This window comes from Rana temporaria, chromosome 4, assembly GCF_905171775.1.
Source record: "Rana temporaria chromosome 4, aRanTem1.1, whole genome shotgun sequence".
NCBI lineage: Eukaryota > Metazoa > Chordata > Amphibia > Anura > Ranidae > Rana > Rana temporaria.
Genome location: NC_053492.1, coordinates 125,152,028 through 125,162,986, shown reverse-complemented (window position 1 = coordinate 125,162,986; position 10,959 = coordinate 125,152,028).

The following is a 10,959-nucleotide window of genomic DNA, read 5'->3' as shown; positions in this document are numbered from 1 at the left end:
CACTTTTTGAAAGATAAAAAGTGCATTTTATATACAACTATACAGATCAGACCAAAATGAGGGACACATGAGGAGGAAAGAGGGACATTGCTCCAAATCAGGGACAGTTGGGTTTGCTAATCTGACAGAAGTAGGCTGCCTTTATAATTCAATATCGAAACATTCAGACGGAGTTCTAAGTACTGTATTTCACTATGTAACCTCAGTTTACTGTTATAAATAAGTGAAAAATGCAAAACTCCGGTGGGTGTAACAAGATGTCTGTTTGCCCCCTTCTCACTGTATCCTTACTGTGGACAGGTGCAGGGTGAAGCAAGATGGTGGCGACGAAACTTCACTTTCGTTACACATTCTGACTGGTAGCCAATTCTGACGGAACACATGGTGGGAGAGAGAGGGAAGAGCAAAGTAGTATTTCATGAGTGGCTTTAATAATAAACAATGGCACTATGTGGGTAATAAAGTGGAGGAATGTTTGGAAATTACAAATACCAAATGATCAACAACATTGAGGAATTGGAAAGAATGGACTTTATAGGAATACAAATGTTATTTATAACAAATATTGTGGAGATAGACAAATATAAAAAACATGTACATCAGTGACAGTGATTAAAACATGTCTCAGTGACCAGCCAGTGCCGTGGGCCGGACTCGATAGACGAGGCTAATAGGCCTGAAAGTCCTTGCGTTTGGCTCTTACTTCAGTGTAAGGCCCCGTACACACGACCAGTTTCCTCTGCAGAATTCAGCTTCCGACCGAGTTTCTGGCTGAATTCTGCCGAGGAAACTGGTCGTGTGTACACTTTCGGCCGAGGAAGCCGACGAGGAGCTCGACGAGGAAATAGAGAACATGTTCTCTATTTCCTCGTTGTTCTATGGGAGCTCTCGCCCCGCCGAGCTCCTCGGCGGCTTCAGTGCTGAACTGGCCGAGGAACTCGATGTGTTTGGCACGTCGAGTTCCTCGGCCGTGTGTACGAGGCCTAATAATATATGAGGCAACCATGAAGAGGCACAGTCCTAAAGTATTAGGTGGGGGGTATTCAGACGCCATCTCAGGAGATATCCATTCTGCTTTTCATTGATTCAAGAGAGGGTACTCTTATTGATTCTGAAGCGTGCTCAACTAGTTTTGTGCCACAAAATGCACTTCTTCTGGAGCTAAATACATACATATATTAAAAGCATTGTTTGTGTCAATGAGGCAAAACGGCTAATAGACAAGGACCCCAGGGGGACCCCCAAGTCATGCAAGAGGGCGCAATATAGAGGACAATCACCGGGGTCTAAAATATATCAAAGTTATATGTGGGATGGGTAGTCCTCACTAGAATTAATCAGGTAGGTCTTCTCTCCCTAAGGCCCTCTGATATATCTTTCAGAAGGGCATGCAAAGTTGGTGGAAGTATAGGTAAACTTTAAAGTACAGTAAAATCTTGATTTGAGAGTAACTTGATTTAAGAGCGTTTTGCAAGACAAGCAAAATGTTTTATTACATTTTGAATTGATATACAAGGGATGTCTTGATATACAGCTACCGTCATGTCACAACTGAGTGTAAAAGAGAAGAGAGGCGTCTCTAAGTGTAGAAATATGATTACATTTAATGAAGGTACAACATTTAGCAACTCGCATGGTTGATGAATAAAACAGACACATCTAAGTATACAGGCATCCGGGGTAAAGCTGTCCACATAGACCGTCCTCCGCACCACTGTCTTCCCTTCCACGCTGCACTCCATGAGAGCTTCAAGCCTCGCTTTCAGATTGCTCTACTGCAGGGTAGTCTTCCCGGTCACGATTGCAGACTGACAGCGGTGAGATCCATGGGCCAGATTCACAAAGCACTTATGCCGACTTATCTCGAGATGCGCGGCGTAATTGAAAAATGCACCGCGCGTATCTTTGCGCCGTATCCTCAAAACGAGATACGCCTGAAATCCATTTTTTTCCGTCCTACCTAAAATAATTACACCGGCGCTTCTTCGAGCGCAAAATACGCTAGACACACCACTGTTTTGATAGGCAAAGATGCAAATGAGGGAGATAAGGCGATCCACAAAATTAAGTGTGTGCAGCGTAGGCTACGCCCTGTGCGCATCTGCTAGTTTCATGGTGTAAAATTACACTTTATAAAAGGTGCCCTACCTTTGCACCAGCCATGTAAAGGTCAGCTAAAGCAACACCATTAAAGAAGAGCTGGGCACACACACTTGCAGGACAACAATCTGTATGCCAACATGCCAGGGGCATCCATGCTCATAACTATACTAGTGACTTTAGTAACCGAGGGTACCCCCTCTTCTGAGGGAACAGCAGTCAGGAGACGCCTCGCAGAATGCATCTTTGCACAGTAAACACACACATTAATCATGGCACAATGAGAATGCATGCATGCACACCCACTGTGGTCCCTAGCACAGACACATCACATGCACATCTAATTGGATTAGATCCAAGTACCCCCAATGGTACTTGGGAGCCGTAACGCCACGCCTCCAATTATGTCACTGTGCATTCATACACCATTCACATGGACCTGGGATCACTTCTCCCTGGTCCTGGGGATACCTACTCCACCAAAACTGAGGGTGACACCCTTATTTAATCAGGAATGTCACCCCCACATTCATACATCATAAGCACAGTATAATAAAAAAAAACAAAAAACAAAAAATCAAAAGTACCCCCAAACTTAAGGGCGGCAGCGTGAGCTACGCCTGGGCCGGCCACGGCCCACCAGGGGAAACTCCTGGGGGGGGGAAGCAGGGGAAGGAGGAGACTCATGGGGGGGGTGAGCAGGGGAAGGAGGAGCCTCCCCTGGTGACTGTTCTCCTGCTGGCCTGCCCTCCAAGGCCACTGCTATCCTGTTCAGACTCAGTGTGAGGGCAGCCGTATTGGCCTGGACAGCCCGGGTGTTGTCCTGGACAGCCTGGGTCAGGGCACTCACCTCCTGGGCCACGCCTGTTGTTGCGGTCTGCAGCTCACAAATGCATGTGATGACCGCCAAGGAGTTTGTGGCCACATCAGTGAGTGATTCCTTAATTGAGCCCAGGCTGTCCTCCATCTGGGTCAAAGTCCGGTTGATCTGACCCAGATGGCGGGTCTGAAGGGCATTGTCCCTCCGCAGATTGGCCGGCAGACACTCGGCCACCCCCTGGTCTTCTGGGTAGCCTTCCTGCCTGCAGCTGAGTCTTGTGGCCTGGGAGGAGGGGAGAGAGAGACCCTTGTGGGGGGAGGCCTGTTGGGGGAGGTGTGGGAGGGGCTACCCCTGATGGTGGCCTGACTGCTGCCAGCCTCAGGGGTAACCACATCCGAAGCCAAAAGGATTTCCCTGGCAATGTCCATATCTTTATCCTCATCCCCCCCCCTCATCCTCCTCCCCCTCAACCTCCTCATGATGTGAGGTGTGGCCACTCCCCTCCCCTGGGGACTCCTGCCATTCTTGGGGCTCTTCTGCAGCCTGTTGTCCTGGGGGTGGTGCAGCCTGGGCTGATGGCCCAGCAACCTCCTGGCCTGATGGCCCAGCAATCTCCTGGCCATCTGTGGAGGACACAAAACATTCACAGGTTGGAGGATCCACCCACTTGACACATATTCCCTTCCCCCACCCACACATGCTACTCACCAGATGGAAAAACCCAAAAATTACCTGTCCTCACAGGAGCATCAGATTCAAAGCCAGGCAGGCCCACCACCTGCTGGCTATGGAAGCACCGGGCCACTGCCCATTCCTCCTCAATCAGCCTGACGGAGCAGGGTGGGCCTCCTCCAGTGCCCGTGGCATGGGCACTTATCTTGGCCATCTTGTCACGGACCAGGCTCCTAAGATTGTTGATCTTCTTCTGAATCCCACTGGGGGTCCTCGTCTCCCCCCCCCTCTGCATTGATCTGATCAGTAATTTGCTGTATGATCGCCTTCCTCCTGGCCGGGGTGGTGTCCCGGCTCTCAGGGCCATGCAAATAACGCCCAAAACGGGTGATGGCCCTAGCAAGTATCTGCTTTTCTCTCACAGAAAAATTCAACTTCCTGCGCTTCGGTGCCATAACACCCAACACTCAGCACCAAACACAAAAAACAAACAAAACAAACACAAATACTCACAGAACAAACAAACACAAATACTTACAGAACAAACACACACAAAAATCAAACCACACAAGCAGACAGCTAATACAAATTCAAAAACAAACACCGAAAAAACAAACAGAAAAAACACTCAGAAAAAAAACACAGCTAATACAATCTACTACTCCTCCAAATCTTTTATCTAACAATACACTCACCAACACACACCAACAGACGACAGAGCAAAAGACACTTGCTTTAGGAAGGGAAACACAGGGATGTACTTTTGCAAGGGAAGTGTGTTTGTCTGGGGCTATTTATACACAGGGTGATTCTCAAACTAAGTACGCTTGTTCTTTTTCCTATCTCACTGATTGCCCTGAGCCGAGTTCTGAGCATGCCCAGTGAGGTGCAGATTCGTGCGCGCATGCGCAGTACGGCCGGCCCTTCATTTGCATGGGGTCACGGCTCATTACAATGGAGCACTTCCTTCCCACTTGCAATAACCCCGCCTTACGCCTTGGGATTTAAGTTACGCTGGCGCAAATTTGGGCGCAAATTCGCTGTGGATACGGCACTTACGACACAAAATGAAGGCGCCGTTACTTAAATGACATACGTTCGGAGTAACTTAATTTGCGCCGCTCTATGTGAATCTGGCCCCATATTACTACACATAGAGACGCCTCTCTTCTCTTTTATACTCTGTAGCTCCTGCTGGATTTTGCTTCTAAGCCCCTTGGGGAGGCTTCCATTTGTGGATGGACATGGTCACATTGCTATAATCTTTTTATATGGACTATAAACTGAAGGATTTATGAATTAATGGTTGTCGATCGGATTATATGTTTTTCCATTATTTCTTATGGGGAAATTTGCTTTGATATAAAAATGCTTTGGATTACAAGCATGTTTCCGGAACTAATTATGCTCGCAACCCAAGGTTTTACTGCATATGAGTACGATGGTATAAGAAGATTCAGACAGGTATCAATAAAGTTACTGGGCAAAATTGCCACAAGGCTCAGGGCATAAAGCCAGAGTGTAGTCCCCTCTTTGGGGTCCCAGGGAGTAGGTATGTATGTATGAGATATTTCTGAGTACAGAAGCATGTTCTTTATTGTGTGTGGCTATTATTACCGCCCCTGCACTTTTCAGAGGGTGTTTGACAGGCGGTGAGGAGGTGATATGTCGGCAGATGGGCTTTAAGGCTGCATTTACACCGGAGCGTAGCATCTTTGAACGTTTATTTCAGCATTTTTTCCACACGTTTTTGGTGCGTTTGTATGAAGCGTTTTTGGGCTTTGGCGTGTTTTTTTACTGGTCCTCACCATTTCCTCACTGCGCATTTTTTTATGACAGCTTCCATTCATGTAACCTGCTTCCGGGAGACTGGTTTTAATTTTTTGGCTGATGTGGATTTGGTTTTGATTTGTGCTGGATTTCAGTGTTTATCTTTGACACTTTTTTTAGAATAAATTTTACATTTTTACACTATGAGGAGATGCTCTCTTCTCTTTTTTTCCCCTTGATTGAACCATTTTGATGAACTACTACCCTCTACGGAATCCGGTTTGGAGTTGGATACCTGGTCGCGGAGATACCCTGATTGATTCTGATCGAATCCGATGCACACCACGTTTGTTGCAACCAGTCAAGTGGATCGGAACGGTGACCAGAGAGGGCAATCAGCCTAATTAGCCTTTGTGACCCCCCCGTCGTACAGTAAATTGTGGGTCCACACCATCCGGTAAGGGTACCTTCACCTTATACTAGTTTCGGGGATTGTATCTTTGAAAACACACTTCATCTTTCGCCTACCTATGGGATTGCTTCCTATCACTCTCACAGTGCATGGACTTTTCTTATATAGATTTGGAGTATATTTATGAGATGCACTTTTGAACTTTTGGCTATGTTTAGTCGTTATATACATTATATTGTTTGTTAAATTTCTTTCACAGGGATTTTTTCAATAAGTTTTGATTTTGTTTCTACCCATTCCTGTGGAGTGTTATACAATTTGAGGAGTAATTTTGCTCCTGACCACATATACCATTATATTTAGATATATTTTTGGTTTATACGCGAATCCCTACCATCCAGGGGGGTTTTCACATTGGCGCTGCACTTTTTTCTTTTATTTTTTCTTGTGTTTTTTTATTAGCCAATAGAGAAAACTATTATCTGTTGCATCATTTGTTGCTAGGTATTTCAGCTTTTTTAGCTTTTATTTCTCCTTTTATTATTCATAATTTATTATAATGTTTTTTTCTTTAGGGTAAGGGGTTCTAGTTCAGTTTAGGCCAGGATAAGGAGTTGGGGTTAGGGTTATTTATTATTCTTTTATTTATTTATTATTTTATTTATTTTTTTATACGAATAATAATAAATAAATGTAAAATAAATACACACATAAATAAAAAATAAATAAATTCAATACATTAATACTAAGTAACAATAAAAAAATAATTAACCCTGAAATGTAATCCTTACCCCTTAAAAAATAAAATAATAAGAAATAACTAAACACCCTAACCCTAACACAAAAAAAATGCTTATTATTATTAATAATGTATTTCTTTGTTCAAATTTTGGTGTTGTTATTTTATTACTATTATTATTATTAATAATAATAATAATAATAATAATAATAATAATAATAATAATAATAATAATAATAGTAATAATAATAATGTATTTAATAACATTTGTATTTATTACTGTATTATTCATTTATTTTACTTATTTATGATGATTTTTAGTTATTTGTGTATTTAGTTTACATTTATTTATTCAGATATTATTACTATTTTATTTTTTATTGTTTTAATTTTAGTAGAAAATCCTGCAAAAATGCATGCAGAAATGTGCAAAAAATGCAAATGGCGCGTTTCCATTCATTTCTATGGGAATACAGACGCGCCAAAAACACCCAAAATTCGAGCAACAAAAAAAGCTCCAGAACTTGTTTGAGCTTTAGGCGTTTGGCTTCAGGCCAAGAGAATAATAGATTTTTTTCTCCTCCAGCATTTTTTTCTCCTTCAGCATTTTTGAGCTTCAAGCTTCAGCCTAGGTTCAGACTAGTGCGATGCGGGAACCAGCACGATTACAGCGCCGATTGCACCTCTCCCGCAGGCAGTTCACACTACCTTCTGCGAACCACTGCGGTTGTCAATACATTGTTAATGACACCCCTAGATCAGTTCACAGATCTCAGAGTGAACTTGCACAGGAATCAGATTGCATAGGTGGGAACACCCATGTGATCCTAATCTAGTGTGGGGAAAAACAAGTCACTGCACCTTTTTCTGTACGAATCCAATGCGAGTTCGGCCATACAACTGTATGACCAAACTCGCATCGCTCAGACATCGCACGTGATCGACACCTGCGGTGCGGGTGCGAATCACATGAGGTGTCGGGGATCGCACTAGTGTGAACCCAGGCTGAAGCAGATAATCGCTCAGCTGTGAATGGGGCCTCAGGCCAAGAGACCGCATATATATGGCCTTCTGTAAACCCTTCTGTACACGATCCCAGCACAGTCACTGGCGGGGAACAGACGCATACTTGTGATCAGGAGCTTTCCGTTCATGTGACAGCCAATCACAGGTGGTCACATGACCTGAATGCCTGCCTCCACCTCCCGGCATCTAGGCCTGATTCACACCTATGCAGGTTGCAGTTTGCATATCCCAGGTGCATTTTGCGTTTTTCAATACACGTTTTTGATCCATTGAAGTCTATGGAACCTAAAACCAAAAAAAGTCCCTGGCCCTTTCCATAAAATGCACAAATGTGAACATGACCCACAGGAAACCATGTTAAATGGACTGTAGTGTGTTTCTGCAAAACTGAACATGCATTAAAAAAAAATGCATAGGTGTGAACCAGGCCTTAGAAGCTCTTAAAGGGCCAGAAGGTATTCAAGGGAAGGGATTCATTTTTTGCAACAGCAGTGATATGTGTACAGCCCAGAGTGGCTGATTTTGCCACAACCTGGCCACCCATGTGCAGGGCCGTCTTAATAGCATCATGGGCCCCTGGGCAAAGTAATGCTCTGGGGCCCCTAGAATGATGACAGTGCAGGTAAACAGACATCAAGTAGGTAGGAGGCAGACTGCCTCCCCTGTGTATCTATCACTCTCAGTGCTATCATGGGGCCCCCAATTTCGGGGCAGCGTGGGCTCAAGGACCAGCTGCTTTGGGGATGCAGTGCCCCAAAGCAGTACATCTGTTTGACAAGTGCTAAGAAAACTAAAATTAAAGGGTGATTGTCATCTCACCAGGGATATTTGTGAACTGATAACTTCCCAGCCTGTTATCAACATTGTTCCCTGCTATCTTCATGGACTACAAAACACCTCCTGTTCTGGAGAAGATGTGCATGAACCACATTCGATTGGCTTCTAGTGCTGTTCTTTTTTTTGTCTGAGCACTATTGTACAAGGGATGACAGGAGGCCCATGCAAAGTCATTTTAGGTGTTATGGGAGGTGTCATGTAGTCCTAGCACACTCCCTGTCCTAGAGTAATAACACTGCCCAGTCACCTTGTCACGCCAGGACAGGAAGTGTAAGATTATTATTAGACATTATATTCGTGGCAGGATCACCGGGATAAAAAAAGTGTGAATAGAGAATGTAGCCACCACATCTAAGGAGCTGGAAGCTGCAATGCCTTCATTTTGTTCTCGGGTTTACATACACTTTAACAGGAAAATGACAGATTATACATCTTCAAATAAATGCACCCAAACCACCTCCTTTTATGTATCTGGTGCTGAGAATGTAATTTCCTTCTCTATTGTGTTGTCTGAAATGATATTCATGTATTGTATATCTGTGCTGAAAAACAACAGTTATGGAAGAGAACAGTTGAATGACACACCAAGGGCTTATTTGTTATTAAAGTAGTATTAAACCAAAGTAGTGTTTTTTGAGTAACACAATGAGTACAATATAATAAACATTCCCAACTTAATTTGTTAAAGGGGTTGTAAAGGATCCCCCCCCCCCTTAAATAGCTTCCTTTACCTTAGTGCAGTCCTCATTCACTTACTTTATCCTTTGATTTTGCTTTTAAATGTCCTTATTTCTTCTGAGAAATCCTCACTTCCTGTTCTTCTGTCTGTAACTACACACCGTAATGCGAGGCTTTCTCCCTGGTGTGGAGAGAGCCTCTTGAGGGGGCGAGCAGGAGTGCCACTGAGCATCATTACACTTCCAAATGTCATCAAACGTACAAATAATAGATAAAGCACATCCAACAGCGATATACTGTACAATAATGATGGCAGAGAAAAATGGGTGGGATCTGGGCTGGGGTTGATTGTGTAGGGATTGTTCTGGCATTAGACCTTGCCAGCGAGCAGTACCTACCAGCTTACATGGCGAGGATGCTCTAATTTAAAGAAACCTTTCAAAGAGCTCACACCGCTGATATGCTCCAGTGCTGTCATATTTATCTTTCCTTTACCATTTGGTAAGGCCAGCTTCAGCTGACACTTTCCTATGTTTCTGATAGTATAAAGGGTTAGAACCTCTGTCTGGTTTTATTTGGTGTCTGTACCTCCTTTGAATGAAATTTCCCCTCAATTTCTGTCTTAATCATAGAATTTTCTGGCGTTCACATTAGTCTGCACAGTAAAAGGCAACTTTTTACTATGCAGAATAGTGCAGGGTCAGTTCCAGCAGTAGGCAGTGCAATACGCGTTTTACGGGCGCAACGCACGTCTTGTTTTTTTTCTCAATTTCAACTTTATTTGAGGTGTCATTTAGTGACAATTCATTCCTGTCACTACACGCAGGAACGTGCATTGTGCTGATGTGTAGTGACATGCGGTGATGTCCAATGCACCACACGTCACACCAGAGTTGCATTTTAAAAAGTTGTTTTCTTTGTGTCCTAGCAGTGATCTGCATTTATTCAGTTTTGGAAAACACAGATCACTGCAAATAGTGGCCCAGATTCAGTAAGCAATTGCGCCTGCGTAACCATAGGTAACGGAGCGCAATTGCTTACTTGCTCCGGCGTTACGAATGCTCCTGATTCAGGAACATCGTAACGCCGACTGCAGCCTAAAATCTGCGTGGCATAAGGCTCTTATGCCACGCTGATTTTAGGCTGCATTCTTGCGTTGACCGATAGGGGGCGCTCCCATTGTGATCAGCGTATAGTATGCAAATTGCATACTAACACCGGCCCAGATTCAGTAAGCAATTGCGCCTGCATAACCATAGGTTACGCAGCGCAATTGCTTACTTGCTCCGGCGTTACGAATGCTCCTGATTCAGGAACATCGTAACGCCGACTGCAGCCTAAAATCTGCGTGGCATAAGGCTCTTATGCCACGCTGATTTTAGGCTGCATTCTTGCGTTCACCGCTAGGGGGCGCTCCCATTGTGATCAGCGTATAGTATGCAAATTGCATACTAACACCGATTCACAAAGTTGCGCGGGCCCTGCGTACGCAAGGTACGGAGTTTCCGTACGGCGTCTTTAGCGTAAGGCTGCCCCTTCTAATAGTAGGGGCAGCCAATGCTAAAGTATACCCGCCCTTCCCGCGTCGCAACGTTCAAATTTTACGTCGTTTGCGTAAGTGATTCGTGAATGGCGCTGGACGCCATTCACGTTCACTTTGAAGCAAATGACGTCCTTGCGACGTCATTTGCCGCAATGCACGTCGGGAAAGTTTCCCGACGGAGCATGCGCTCTACGCTCGGCGCGGGAGCGCGCCTAATTTAAATGATTCCTGCCCCCGGCGGGATCATTTACATTGCGCGCGCTTACGCCGGGCAATTTTGCCGGCGCGCCCTCGCAATTTACGGAGCTACTGTTCCATGAATCGAGGGCAGCGGCGCAAATTTGCGGGGGCGCAGGGCAAAA